Genomic DNA, 16,026 nt, shown 5'->3' on the forward strand with positions numbered 1-16,026 from the left:
AAAGCAAGTAAAGACAATGAAAGTGGAAATTAAATACTAAAAAGAGCTCTTGGTGAGAATTGGGGAATTAAGGATTCCTATCCTAGTTATGGACCACAAACATGGTAATTAGGTGGAATTAATCCTAATTAGTCAATCCTACTTGAGAATTAGTCAAAAGGGCATAATTGATTCCAATCCCTAAGTCCTAGTCAACACTATGGGTCACTTAGAGTCAAGGGAAACCAAACCAATTAACAATCCTCACACAATGCGGAATGAACATCCACAACTCAATTCCTCCCAAACACCCAATTTCTCAACCAAGAGTGTGAAAAGCTAAACATGCAAGAAATTAAACATCAAAGCAATAAAAGTCAAAGCAATAAAAGTCAAAGCAATTAAACTTCAAATGCAAGAAATCTCTTGGCAAGTGATTGAGAGCTAAGGTTACCTATCCTAGTCATTGACCACAAACACATGATGATTATGAAGAGTTAATCCTACTTAGTCAACCTTACATAGAAGATAAGTCAAATAAGCATAGTTGATTTCAATCCATAAGTCCTAAGTCAACACTAATGGGTCACTTAGAGTCAATAGAGACCAAATCAACTAACTACTCTAATATATCAAACAAGAATGGACATCAATGACTCAAGGATCACCCAAGTCCCAATTCCAAGCCAAGAGTGAAGAAAAACTAAGCAAAATCTAAGCCAAGTATTTTATCAAACACTTGGTGTGCATGAAAATAAAACAATATAAAAATGCATTAAAAATAAATCTATAACTACCAATTGCATGAAAATGGAAATGACAACTAAAGAAAGCAAAAAATGAACATGAAACATAAATTGCATTAATAGAAATTAAAGAAATACAAGAGTGTTCATAAAATGAAAAGTGACATAGAAGAGAAATTAAGAAGAAGAACTAAGAGAAGTAAGACAATAAAGCTTGAAAACATAGACGAAACTACAAAACAAGAATTAAAGACTGAAATTAAAGAGAAATTAACTAAACCTAACCTAATTCTAGAGAGAGGGGAGAGCTTCTCTCTCTAGAAAACAACCTATATAATACTAAACTAACCCTAATTTCTTCCCCCCTTTCACATGGAGTGAGGTCTTGTTTGATATAGGAAGAATCAGCTTCAGAAAGTCCCAAAATTGGGTTCTGAAGGCTGATGAGGGGCAGAAGTTGGTGAATTAAAAATTATTAAAATAGTTACGTTGCAAGTATAGTTCTTAACTCACCGAAAATCTGCCAATCAATTTAGAAATATGTCACAGAGAGTTTAAATTAAAAATTACTGGGAGTTTAAGTCCCAAGTCGTCTCCCAACGAGTTGCAGAAAAGTGTGATATTTTATTAATCAGATGTTCCAAGAAGTTGAGTTAAGTAGAGGGAAAATTAAAAAGGGGAAATTTAAATAATATGAATAAAAGCCTTGACTGGGAGTTGATTAGTTGGAATCTCTATTATTGATGGAATGATCTCAAGGTTAATTTGTAATTAATGGTTGTTCTATTTAGTTATCCTTTACTAGGTAAGGGAAAGTCAAACAAGTTGGAATGCTAGATCTATTCACGAGTTGCAACCCACTTAGTTCAAAGGGATTGGTGTTAGTGATTAGATAACAATTCAACAGTTAACCCAATTACAATTTTTCTTTCAATCCTTCCAACTCAAGAGTTTCTTTTAATCAACTCCCCATCAAGTAAGGGAACTACTCACTCATTGCAAATAATAGATCCATAACACATGAAAGGGAATTAAAAGAAGACATGATTATTGGAATGGAGAAATAAATTAAAATGGAAGAAATAATCCTTGTATCAAATAATCATGAAAGTATTCAAATGACAAAATTGAACAAAGCAAAGAACATGGAAGAATAAAACCAAGTTAAGAGAACGAACTAGAATGACGAGGTCTTGATGAGGAAAAATAACTCTTCTCAATGTTCCAATGCTAAGATCAATTCCCAAAATTAAAATTCTAAAACCTATAGAGAAAAACCTAGAGGAGGAAAAACTAGCTCTAAAACTGTCAACTGTGTAGAATGAATGTTGTTGTTTGTTTCTGCATATTCTCTGGCTCTAGTCTGCTGTTTCGGGCCAAAAACTGGGTCGAAATAAGGTCCAAAATCGCCCCCAGCGAAGTCTGCAGATTATGCAAATCGCACATGTCACGCGATCGCGTCATCAATGCGGACGCGTCATTCGCGCTTTTCCTTGCCACGCGTTCGTGTCGTCCACGCTACTGCGTCGCCTGAGCTTTTCCAATCCGCGCGGCCGCGTGAGCCATGCGGCCGCGTCATTGTGATTCGCTTTCCTTCGCGCGGTTGCGTGAGCCATGCGACCGCGTCACTTCTCGCTGGTTATCTCCTCAAATTCTTGTGTTCCTTCCATTTTTGCTAGCTTCCTTTCCAATCTCCAACTCATTCATGCCCTATAAAGTCTGAAACACTCAACACACAGATCACAGCATCGAATGGAATAAAGGAGAATAAAAAAATACATAATTAAAGTCTCTAGGAAGTAGTTTTCAAACATGTTATAAATTCAGGAAGGGATTATAATTTCATGCTAATTTAATGAATAAATGGGTAAGGATCATGATAAAACCACACAATTAAACACAATATAAACCATAAAATAGTGGTTTATCAACCTCCCCACACTTAAACATTAGCATGTCCTCATGCTTAATTGAAGGAGATAAGGAAATAAGCATGAACATGTAGAAACTCATGAAATGCAATGCAAGCCTATATATAAATAAATGCAGCTATATGATTCTTGCCCACTTGATCAAAAGTAAATAAGCTCTTCAAAACAATTACAAATCAAATTCCACTAATTCTATCATTATACAATAAAACAGATAAAGGTGCAAGAAGATAGCTCATGAAAGCAGGGAACATGAAAATTCAAGCATTGAACCCTCACTGATAATGTATGTACGCTCTAATCTCTAGTGTATAGGGTAATCACTCTATCCTTCTCTAATCATGCTTTCTAACTTTTGTTTTTATCCTAACCAATCAACAACAGTTAATATACCAATGCAAACATCATGAGGTCTTTTCAATGTTGTAATGGGGCTAAGGTACAGGTAGGGGTATACATTTGGTCAAGTGAGCTAATAAATTGAATCTTTAATTAACCCAAGCTTCAACCCAACCTATATATATATATATATATTTTTTTTATGTAATCTTAAAGTTCATACCTAGCTACCCAGAATTCCCTTTTTCTATTCATACTCATGTATCAACTTTATGTTTGATTTTATCATATGTGCATTGATCTTTGAATTCTGAATTTAACATTGGGGTAATTTTGTCCCCTTATTTATTTATATAAATAAATTTTTTTTTACATTAAAATAATTATAGTTTATCAATGCACATAGATTTTTAATTTTTATAGTTTCACATGAGTAGGTATCCAAATTTCCATTAAATTCTCATGACACATTCCCTTAACAACTTTTGTTCCCACAATCTCCCATACTTAACTAGCACACACAATTTTATCTTAAGCTAACCAAAGATTCAATTTGGGATATACAATTATTTTTCAGCTTAAGGTTAGTAATGTGGTAAAATATAGAACAAATGGGATTTAAAGGCTCAAAGTGGTTAACAAAGGTAATTGGAAAGGGTAGGCTTAATTTGGATAAGTGAGTTTAAACAAATAATGGCCTCAATCATATGCAAGCATGCAAATATAATAAATATTGGACATATAAGATAAAACAAAATATAGATTACAATCATAGAGAAGTTAACACACAAGAAAGAAATAATTATGGTTAAATAATGTAACCATACATAAAGGCTCAAATCTCTCACAGGTTGTGTGTTCTTTAGCTCAAATGTCATGTTCCAAATACAACTCAAGCAAATTTATCATAAAATTTTTGAAAAATTACTGAAATTTTGTTCCAAAGATAGAGTTTTAAAAGAAACTTATTGTCTTTTCAATTAAGTAGAACATGCATGCAACTATCCTAACCTATGCAATTTATTCTATTCTATAAAAGAAAGAAAATCTAACTAAAATATCCTAATTATTGGTGCTAGAGAAGAGAGATTACCTCCGGAAGTCAGGTACTGACCGACCTCCCCACACTTAAGGCTTTGCACCGTCCTCGGTGCCGTCTGTCAGGAACAGGGGTGGGCTAGTAGCAGTATCTCCACAATCGGGACCGTCATGGCTTCCTGTGCTGGTAAAAGAAGTGGAGTCCGGGGTATCCGAGTCCCTGAAGTATCCCTTGAGTAGCTCCTTGAGGTGTTTGAATCGGCGCTCGTTACGGCGCTCTCTCAACTTAGCTTTGTGTTCTTGCCGATCCAACCTTTCGATTATCTGCTGGAGTAATTCATCAGTTGTGGGTGCTTGTGGTGTTGAGGAAGGATTATCTTCAACTGGAACAGTAGGAAGACTTGTAGTGGCTGCTGGAAGTCTGAGGTATTTCCCGTTAGGGACATACTGATCATCCCGTGGAAGCACGGCCTTGGTGTCCCCAGCTCTGTAGGAGACTCCGACTGCTGAGACAAGATCTAAGACCAAGGCGGGGAAAGGTAAGTTACCCACAATTTGTACGTGTCTCATAGCATTCTGGATATGTCTTGAGAGATTCAAATATTGGTCTGTAAGGATGCACCATAGTAGAACGGCCATGTCCGCAGTGAAGGAGGACTTATGAGTGCTCGGAAAGACGTAATGGGACATGATCTGTGCCAAGACGCGAGCCTCCAAGGTAAGTGCTGAAGCCAAGATTCCCTTAGGGCGGGTATGGTGGTATTCGTAGATCCAACGGCTGCCAGGTAATGCGATAACTCCAAGAACGGAGTTCCAGTCAAATTGGTACCTCTGGCGCTTAAGTGCGGCTTCTTGGAAGGCGTCCATTCCTTCTAGAATAGGGGGGAGACTCAGAGCATGCTGAATGGCCTCTTCTGTGATGGGGACTTGCTTCTGCCGGACATAAACAGACTGCAGGGTTGGCATGTAGAGGTTAGAGTAGAACTCAACTACCCAAGAAAGATTGACCTGCCTTGGCTGTCTCCGTAGGAAACCCCATTGTCTTCGTTCAATTTGCGGCTCAACAAAGGTAGCAATATTGGACGGGAGGATAAGAAGGTATTCATTGTTATAGTTTCTTTCCGCCATGATAGGGAACGTCTGCTCACAGTAGCGATTGGGAAATCGCGCAGTGTCCTTTACTGGAAAGGCTTTCTCCTTTTCATCAACCTTTATTATCCTCTTAACTCTTTTTGTTGAGGGCTTGACTGCAGTTGAAGAAGGCTCTGCCACTAATGCTCTTTTAGTTCCTCTTCTTGCTGGTGGTTTGGAAGTAGCTTTCTCTTTTCCTTTCTTGGTGGCCATCCTGAAAGAAGGGAAGAGAAAGTAAATTAAATTCAAAAAGATATACAGCCAGGAAGGAAACGGAAAAGAGGGTGATGGATGCACATTAAGATATACTGACATTATCACATGCTCGCGAGTACATGTGAAAAGCCAACAATGGAAAATAGCTAGTGCATATAAAGACAAGTGACTGCAAGGTGTTTATTGGCATGCCGGCAAAGGGCATGAGTAGCATAGACCAAGCAAGACTTTGTAACAAACCATCACGTTTGTATTGACTACTAAATTCAATTAATACAATAGTAAAGGAAAATTATGAACTGCAAGCATTGAATAGTATAACAACATAGAGAAGTGCATAATGCCAATTGAGCTTTTTCACAAACACATAACATGTATGATGAATAAGGTATAGAAAATATGAAGGTGAACATGCAAGCAATCCCTTAATTAGAATAAAAATAATTGTCAAACAATTTGCAACAATCCACAAGCATATAATGAGGGATAATGACTCAAAAAATTTCTAACACCATGTAAAAAGGGAAAAGAAAAAGAAGGAAAGATATGAAGAATGGAAAGAAAAAGAAAAGAAGAAGAAAATAACATATAAAATAATAATAATGATAGAAAAAGAAAGAGGGAAGAAGAAAATAAAACCTTGTTAATGGAGGTGAGAGAGATAGAGAGTGAAAGGTGAGATAGAAGGGGGAAGGGGGAAGGGGGAAGGAAGAAATAAGGAGGGAAAAGAAAAACTAGAATTTGGAGGGGAGAAAGATAAGATAATTTGGCAATTTAGGTTGAGCTGTGCGGCGCACGCGACGCGGCGGCGTGGGGCACGCGTTCACGTGAATGCGCTTCAAGTAAGGTGACGCGATCGCGCCGGTCACACGGTCGCGTGACCCATATTATGCTTCTGGCACGAGGGCAGCCTCGCTCCAGCACAACTCTCTGTTCAAATTAATTTAAATGCCAAAATTGGGGTGACGCGATCGCGTGGGTCACGCGATCACGTGAGTGTGCGCCAGAAAATGGATGACGCGGCCGCGTCAGTGACGCGGTCGCATGATAAGGGTTGTGCTTCCAGTACCAATCCAGCATCACTCTCGCACAATATTTCATTGTGCACCCTTTTACGTCGAAAACTCAGGGCACGCGGCCGCGTGGGGCACGCGGTTGCGTGGGAGGCCAAAGTTCCTATGTGACGCGGACGCGTCGGCAACGCGGTCGCGTGGAAGGATTTGTGCCATTGGCACGCCTCCAGCCACACTCCAGCGTGACTTTCTGTTCATTTTTAGTTTTCTTTACTATCCCTGTGACGCGGACGCGTCGCTGATGCGATCGCGTCGCATAGCAAATTTTTTTTTTTTAAACATGTAAATGCAGATGCACGAAAGTACTACAAAAGAGAAAAGTTATTGAATAGGAAAAACTAAAAATAAAGAAAAGAACGATCATATCATGGTGGGTTGTCTCCCACCTAGCACTTTGCTTTAACGTCCGTAATTTGGACGCTCCACTAGCTCAATCTTCTGCTATGTGGGGATCTTCCAAGAGGAAGATCTCAAGCTCCTTGTTTCTCTGTACCTTCTCGCCATGGTATAGCTTCAGGCGTTGTCCATTAACCTTAATAAGTTTAGAGCTTGAAGGATGGCTTAGGTGATAAACTCCGTACGGTTCGGCCTTCTCTACTCTGTATGGACCTTCCCATCTTGATCTCAACTTGCCTGGCATGAGCCTTAGTCGAGATTTGTAAAGGAGGACTAAATTCCCAAGTTGGAACTCTTTCTTCTTGATGTTTTGATCATGTATAGCCTTCATTTTTTCCTTGTATATTCTGGAATTTTCATAAGCTTCTAGGCGAAGGCTCTCCAGTTCCTGCAGTTGCAACTTCCTTTCAGCTCCGGCTTTCTCAATTCCCATGTTGCACTCCTTAACTGCCCAAAAGGCTCTGTGTTCTACTTCAACTGGAAGATGACAAGCTTTTCCATAAACCAAGCGGAAAGGACTCATCCCAATGGGTGTCTTGTATGCTGTTCTGTATGCCCAGAGTGCATCTTGTAGCCTGGTGCTCCAGTTTTTTCTATGAGGCTTTACTATCTTTTGCAAGATACGTTTAATTTCTCTGTCTGACACCTCGGCTTGCCTATTAGTTTGGGGATGGTAAGATGTTGCAACTTTATGAATTATCCCATGCTTCTTCATTAATCCTGTCAATCTCCTGTTACAGAAATGGGTGCCTTGATCGCTCACGATTGCTCGTGGCGATCTGAAGCGACATATAATATGGTTTCTCACAAAGGAAACAACAGTGTTAGCATCATCAGTGCGGGTAGGAATTGCTTCCACCCATTTGGAAACATAATCCACAGCTAACAATATATAAAAATATCCATTAGAATTTGGAAATGGACCCATGAAGTCAATGCCCCAAACATCAAAAATTTCATAGAAAAGCATAATTTGTTGAGGCATCTCATCCCTCCTGGATATATTACCAAATTTCTGGCATGGGAGACAAGATTTACAGAACTCAGCAGCGTCTCTAAAAAGGGTAGGCCACCAGAATCCACAGTCTAAGATCTTTCTAGCTATCCTTTGAGGACCAAAATGTCCTCCACTCTCAGATGAGTGACAGGCCTCTAAAATGGACTGGAATTCTAATTGAGGCACACAACGTCTAATTACTTGATCAGCGCCACACCTCCATAAATATGGGTCATCCCATATATAATATTTAGACTCACTTTTCAGCTTGTCTCTTTGATGCTTAGAAAAATTTGGAGGAAATGTGCGGCTAACTAAATAATTAGCAATAGATGCATACCAAGGGACTACCTCAGATACTGCTTGCAGGTTATCAAAAGGAAAATTATCATCTATAGGAGTAGAATCATCCTTAATATGCTCAAGGCGACTCAAGTGGTCTGCCACTAAATTCTGATTACCACTCCTATCCTTTATTTCTAAATCAAATTCTTGTAACAGCAGTATCCAACGTATGAGTCTTGGTTTGGATTCCTTTTTAGCTAATAAATACTTTAAAGCTGCATGGTCCGAATACACTACTACTCTAGTACCAAGTAAATAAGCTCGGAATTTATCCAGAGCAAAAACAATAGCAAGAAGCTCTTTCTCAGTAGTAGTATAATTGGACTGGGCAGTGTCTAAAGTCTTAGACGCATAAGCAATAACGAAAGGATCCTTACCTTCACGCTGAGCCAGCGCTGCTCCTACTGCATGGTTGGAAGCATCGCACATGATTTCAAATGGCTGGCTCCAGTCCGGTCCTCTCACAATTGGAGCTTGAGTCAGAGCAGTCTTCAGCTTATCAAACGCTTTTTTGCAATCCTCACTGAACTCGAACTCAATATCCTTCTGCAGTAATCTGGATAAGGGTAGTGCGACCTTACTATAGTCCTTAATAAATCCCCTGTAAAAACCTGCATGGCCAAGGAACGAACAGACTTCCCTCACAGAAGAGGGGTAAGATAAACTAGAAATAACATTCACCTTTGCTGGGTCTACAGAAATGCCATTATTGGATACCACATGTCCTAATACAATTTCTTGTTTTACCATAAAGTGACATTTTTCAAAATTTAATACAAGGTTTGTATTAACACATCTATCTAATACTCTAGATAATCTATCTAAGCAAAGGCTAAAAGAATCACCATAAACGCTAAAATCATCCATAAAAACTTCCATACAGTCCTCAATAAGATCAGAGAAAAGACTCATCATGAACCTTTGGAAAGTAGCTGGTGCATTGCACAAGCCAAAGGGCATTCTCTTATAAGCATAAGTCCCAAAAGGACATGTAAAAGTAGTCTTTTCCTGATCCTCAGGAGCTATATGAATCTGGAAATAACCTGTGTATCCATCTAAAAAGCAATAATGTGATTTACCTGATAGGCGATCCAGCATTTGATCAATGAATGGAAGTGGGTAGTGATCCTTACGGGTAGCTTGGTTGAGACGCCTGTAATCAATGCAGACTCTCCAAGCATTCTGAACTGTAGTTGCTATGAGCTTTCCATGCTCATTCTTCACTGTAGTGACTCCAAACTTCTTGGGCACCACTTGTACTGGCCTTACCCATTCGCTGTCTGAAATGGGATATATGATATCGGCTTCCAATAGTCTGGTCATTTCCTTTTTGACAACTTCCAAGATGGTGGGATTCAATCTTCTTTGGGGTTGACGGACAGGTCTTGCTCCTTCTTCTAAAAATATTCTGTGCTCACATACTTGAGGGTTGATGCCTACTATATCTGCTAAGCTCCACCCAATTGCCTTCTTATGCTTTCTCAGCACATCAAGTAACTGCTCTTCTTGTTGAGAAGTAAGTTCCCTTGCAATAATAACTGGAAGCTTCTGCTCATCTTCAAGATAAGCATATTTGAGATGTGGAGGGAAGAGTTTAATTCTAACTTTTGATCATGGGCAGGCTTTGGATTATCTGGAGCTTGTGAAAATGACGAAGTGCCCTCATTATCAGTTAAGAGGGTCCCCACACTTGGACCTTGTCCAGTGTGCCTGTCTTCAAACTCTTCCTTGTGAACTTCAGCTACACTTTCATCTATGACATCACACTGAAAGATAGAATGATCTTCTGGGGGGTTGTCAATGACTCCATTCAGATTGAAGAGTACTATGCGGCCATCTATTTCAAAAGAGTATATTCCTGAAAAGGCATCCAATTTGAATTTTGATGTCTTTAGGAATGGTCTCCCAAGTAGGATTGATGATGGCTTATCTGAATCATTATGGGGCATCTCCAAGATATAAAAATCAGTGGGAAATGTAAGTCCTTTAATGTTCACCAAAACATCTTCAGCAACTCCAGCCACTGTAATAATGCTTTTATCTGCTAACACAAAACGAGCTGCCGACCTTTTTAAGGGAGGGAGCCTCAAAATATCATTTATAGATAAAGGCATTATACTGACACATGCTCCTAAATCACACATGCAATCATAAATTACTACACCACCAATAGTACAGCTAACTATACAAGGACCTGGATCACTACATTTTTCAGGTAATCCTCCCATTAAAGCAGATATAGAACTACCTAAAGGAATAGTTTCTAAATCATTAATTTTGTCTTTATGGATACACAAGTCTTTTAGAAACTTTTCATATTTAGGTACCTGCTGAATAACATCAAAAAGAGGAACAGTTACCTCAACCTTTTTGAATATTTCTACCATTTTGGGGTCGGGTTCCAGCTGCTTCTTGGGCTTCCTTGCAAGTTGTGGAAATGGAATTGGAGTAGTGTTCTCTGTGGTGTCTGCGCCTTTTGGTGCTTCCTCCTGTGGTTGAGCTATTTCTTCTTCAGCTATGTCCTGTATGTCCTCTTCCTCTTTAACATCTTCTATTTCTACTACCTCTTCAGCTGAGGTGTGTTCTGATGGGCTTGGTTCCTCCTGATTCCTCTCCTGCAGTGTGGTTCCAGACCTTAGGGTGATGGCATTAATGCCTCCCTTTGGATTGGGTAATAGTTGAGAGGGGATTCCAGTGGAGCTTGAAGGTTGGTTACTGGAATTTTGCGTTGATCCAATCTGTGACATAAGAGCTTGCAAAGTAGAGGTGAGACCATTCAGACTGGCGTTAATACTATCATGTTATTTTCCATGGTTTGTTGTCTTCGCTCAAAAGATTGTAGTAGCTCTTCATTAGGAGATAAAGAAGAATGAGTAAATTGAGATGTCTGCTGTTGATTGTTCTGTGGTCCTTGGTTTTGCCTCAGGTGAGGTGCTTTGTAAGGTTGATTCTGCTGCCTGTTGTTGTTATTATTCCACCTCTGATTTTCCTGATTATCTCTGCCTCCTCTGTTATTGTTGTCCCTCCAATTCTGGTTAGGATTGTCCTGCCATCCATGGTTATTATTTCCACTTTGATTGTACCCTTGGTTGGGGCGGTCATAGAAGTTATGAGTGGATGCCACCATGTTGTCTTCTTGTTGGAGCTGCGGGCATTCATCAGTGTAATGGCTATAATCAGCACAGATTCCATAAATTCTTTGTGGGACTAGTTGTTGGTTTTGCTGTGGCGGAGGAGGTTGAGCTTGCTGAGCTTGTTGTTGATTCAATTGCATCTGCTTCAGCAAGTTGGTCATCTCACATATACTCTAAGCTAGAGCAGCAGTCTCTCTGTTAGAGGATACTTCTGCAACGGATTTTGAATAGCCTTGCTTTTGCTTGTGATTCCTAGTAGATTCAGCTAAATTACTAATCAATTGCCAAGCCTCATCAGTGGTCTTGTACTTCTTCATAGACCCATTGCTAGCACTTTCCAATGTGGTCTTATCTTGGGGCCTCATGCCCTGTGTGACATAGCTAAGCAACACTATCTTGTCAATCCTGTGGTGGGGGCATGCTTCCAGAAGATTATTGAAGCGCTCTCAGTATTCAAAGAGAGTTTCATTGTCATCCTGAACACTTGTGGAAATATCCTTCCTCAGTTTATCAGTAACTTCAGATGGAAAGAATTTCTCCAAAAACTCCTTTCTGAGTATATCCCAGTTGGATACATTTGCCAGAGGTTGAGTGTAGTACCACTCTCTTGCTTTTCCCTCGAGAGAAAACGGGAAAGCTTTCAGCAAAATTGAAGTTTCATCAGTACCATCACGCCTGACAGTAGAACAGGCTGCCTGGAAATCTCTCAAGTGCTTGATAGGCTCTTGAGCAGGTAGGCCATGAAACTTGGGCATCAAGTTTAGCAGTGTGGTCTTTATTTCAAAATTTGTAGCCACCACTGGATGATGCGCTTGAAACGGTTGCATTGTAAAATCAAGGGCTCCTTCCTCCTGGATGGTAACTCTCCTAGCTGCCATGTCTTCTGCACGTAAAACAACCGAATCAGTAGAACGGGGGCTGGTTTCTTCCTCAAGTTCACTTTCAGATCCGCCCTCAGAGTGGACTAACCGACGCTGTTCTCGCCTTATTCGTGAAATAGTCCTTTCAATTTCATGATCGAATATTAGCAAGTGCGGATCAGGAAGTGAACGCGTCATTTGACGGAAGAAACATGCAGCTCATAGTAGCAAAATAAAATAAAATGCAAATAAATAAATTCTAATTAATAACTTTAGCACTCTATTGCAACTCCCCGGCAACGGCGCCAAAAATTGATGAGGGGCAGAAGTTGGTGAATTAAAAATTATTAAAATAGTTACGTTGCAAGTATAGTTCTTAACTCACCAAAAATCTGCCTATCAATTTAGAAATATGTCAGAGAGTTTAAATTAAAAATTACTGGGAGTTTAAGTCCCAGGTCGTCTCCCAACGAGTTGCAGAAAAGTGTGTTATTTTATTAATTAGATGTTCCAAGAAGCTGAGTTAAGTAGAGGGAAAATTAAAAAGGGGAAATTTAAATAATATGAATAAAAGCCTTGACTGGGAGTTGATTAGTTGGAATCTCTATTATTGATGGAATGATCTCAAGGTTAATTTGTAATTAATGGTTGTTCTGTTTAGTTATCCTTTACTAGGTAAGGGAAAGTCAAACAAGTTGGAATGCTAGATCTATTCACGAGTTGCAACCCACTTAGTTCAAAGGGATTGGTGTTAGTGATTAGATAACAATTCAACAGTTAACCTAATTACAATTTTTCTTTCAATCCTTCCAACTCAAGAGTTCCTTTCAATCAACTCCCCATCAAGTGAGGGAACTACTCACTCATTGCAAATAATAGATCCATAACACATGAAAGGGAATTAAAAGAAGACATGATTATTGGAATGGAGAAATAAATTAAAATGGAAGAAATAATCCTTGTATCAAATAATCATGAAAGTATTCAAATGACAAAATTGAACAAAGCAAAGAACATGGAAGAATAAAACCAAGTTAAGAGAACGAACTAGAATGACGAGGTCTTGATGAGGAAAAATAACTCTTCTCAATGTTCCAATGCTAAGATCAATTCCCAAAATTAAAATTCTAAAACCTATAGAGAAAAACCTAGAGGAGGAAAAACTAGCTCTAAAACTGTCAACTGTGTAGAATGCATGTTGTTGTTTGTTTCTGCATATTCTCTGGCTCTAGTCTGCTGTTCCTTGCCGAAAACTGGGTCGAAATAAGGTCCAAAATTGCCCCCAGCAAAGTCTGCAGATTATGCAGATCGCACATGTCACGCGATCGTGTCATCCATGCGGACGCGTCATTCGCGCTTTTCCTTGCCACGCATTCGCGCCGTCCACGCTACTGCGTCGCCTGAGCTTTTCCAATCCGCGCGGCCGCGTGAGCCATGCGGCCGCGTCATTGCGATTAGCTCTCCTTCGCGTGGTCGCATGAGCCATGCGACCGCGTCACTTCTCGCTGGTTATCTCCTCAAATTCTTGTGTTCCTTCCATTTTTGCTAGTTTTCTTTCCAATCTCCAACTCATTCATGCCCTATAAAGTTTGAAACACTCAACACACAGATCACAGCATCGAATGGAATAAAGGAGAATAAAAAAAATACATAATTAAAGTCTCTAGGAAGCAGTTTTCAAACATGTTATAAATTCAGGAAGGGATTATAATTTCATGCTAATTTAATGAATAAGTGGGTAAGGATCATGATAAAACCACACAATTAAACACAATATAAACCATAAAATAGTGGTTTATCAGAGGCCCAGAAATTTCCCCCAACGATTTCCATTGAGTGAGTCACGTGCTGGGACGTGTGCGTACGCACACATGCTGATTTCCTTCTTGTGCATACGCACAGGTTGTCGTGCGCACGCACACATGGCTGTGTGGTTCTTGTGCATACGCATAGGGGGTTGTGTGCATGCACACTCTGTTGTGTGCTTCTCCTTTGTTTTCTTCATGCTTTCTCCCAATTCCATGCTCTTCTTCCACTCTTATCAAGCCATTCCAACCTATTATACCTGAAATCGCTCATTAAAACCATCAAGGCATCGAATGGGATAAAAGTTATTAAATTAAGCACAAAATAGCATGTTTTCACAATTAAGCTCAATTAAGGGAGAGAACACAAAAGTATGCTATTTGGATGAATAAATGTGGGTTTAAGTGATGAAATCCTCTCAAATCAAACCAAAATATATCATCAAATATGGACTTATCAATAGGCTTAGGTGGGAGGCCATGTTGTCAATGGCTTCCGCCATGGTGGCAACCATGACTTCTAGCTTCTTTAGCTCCTTTTGCCTCTCTTCTTGCCTTTGGATATAAGAGCTAATATCTCTTCGTTGTTCTAGCATGAAGGCATGGAGAGCTTCATCTATTGAAGGAGGTGGTGGAAGAGAAGGTTCGTTGTTTGGAGGAAGTGTGTCATAGTTGGAAGGTGGTTTGCATTAGTGAAAGTCTTGAGGTGGTGTATGAGAAAATGGTGGTTCTTAGGAGTATTGGTGTTGGAAATATGGTGACTTTAAGTGTGGTTCATATGGAGGTGTTTGGTGGTATGGGGCTTGTGAGTATGGTGGTTGAGGACTATATTGAGGAGGGGGTTCATAGGCATATGGTGGTGGTTGTTGATAATCACAAGGAGGTCCACCATAGCCATTAGATTGGTATGCATCTTGGAATGGCTCTTGCTCATAGCACAATTGGGAAGGTTGTTGCCAAAAAGGTTGATCAATTCCTTGAAGCTCTTCTCATCTTTGATTGTTCCATCCTTGATGCATGTTATCATTGTAATTTTCATCTCCTACAACAAAGTTGTAACCATACTCATAGCCAAAAGGATGAGAATTCATAATGGCAAATAAAAACAAAGGCTAACAAAAATAAGCAACAAAGTCCTAAACCTAACAAAAACTAACAAACAAGCAAAAGGTTAACATATTCACATATATACAATAGTCAATAACATAACACCATTGCAATTCCCCGGCAACGGCGCCAAAAACTTGAAAGAGGGTTATCGTTGGTTAGGAATTTTCACAAAATAATTTTGTTGCTAGTATAGTTCCCAACCAACAAACAACACTCAATCAAAGTTTTAATATTGGTTGTCACAAGTACAAACCCCAATAAAATAAACCGAAGTATTCAAACCTCGGGTCATCTCACAAGAAATTGCAATGAAGTTCTCAATTATTGGCTATAAAGGGGCAAGGGGGTTTGATTTGATAATTACAAGAAAAGTAAATAACAAGAATATAAATGACAATTAACTAATAAAGAGAATGAAAAGAACTCTTGGCTAAGGCATGGAAATTGAGATTACCATCCTTGTCTATAAACCATGTGTTGACAATTATGAGGGACCAACCCATCAAGTCTACTTCCATGCTTGAAGTATGTCAAATAGGCTTGATCAACATCAACCTATAAGTCCCAACCTAGCTACTAATTGACTTAGTAACAGGCTAGCGTTAATGGGTATCAAATTGACCACTGAGGGTTCTCAAATCACTAATTCAATGAGACCCAATGACTCAAAGTCACCCAATTCCCTTAGCCTAAGCCAAGAGTAAAGAAAACTACTCTAAACCTAGTGAAAGCATTTCATCAAACACCTAGAGTACAATAAAAGTAAACATCATAAATTGCAAGAATGAATGGAACACATAACTAACACAAACAAGAAATCAACAATAGCAATGAAGATAAACATAAAAAGACATGGAAACATAAAATTGCATTAAAAGGGAATTAAAATCTAATGAGGGTTCATCAAAATAAAAGAGAGCAAAATA

Source organism: Arachis hypogaea, chromosome 13, assembly GCF_003086295.3.
Source record: "Arachis hypogaea cultivar Tifrunner chromosome 13, arahy.Tifrunner.gnm2.J5K5, whole genome shotgun sequence".
Classification (NCBI taxonomy): Eukaryota; Viridiplantae; Streptophyta; class Magnoliopsida; order Fabales; family Fabaceae; genus Arachis; species Arachis hypogaea.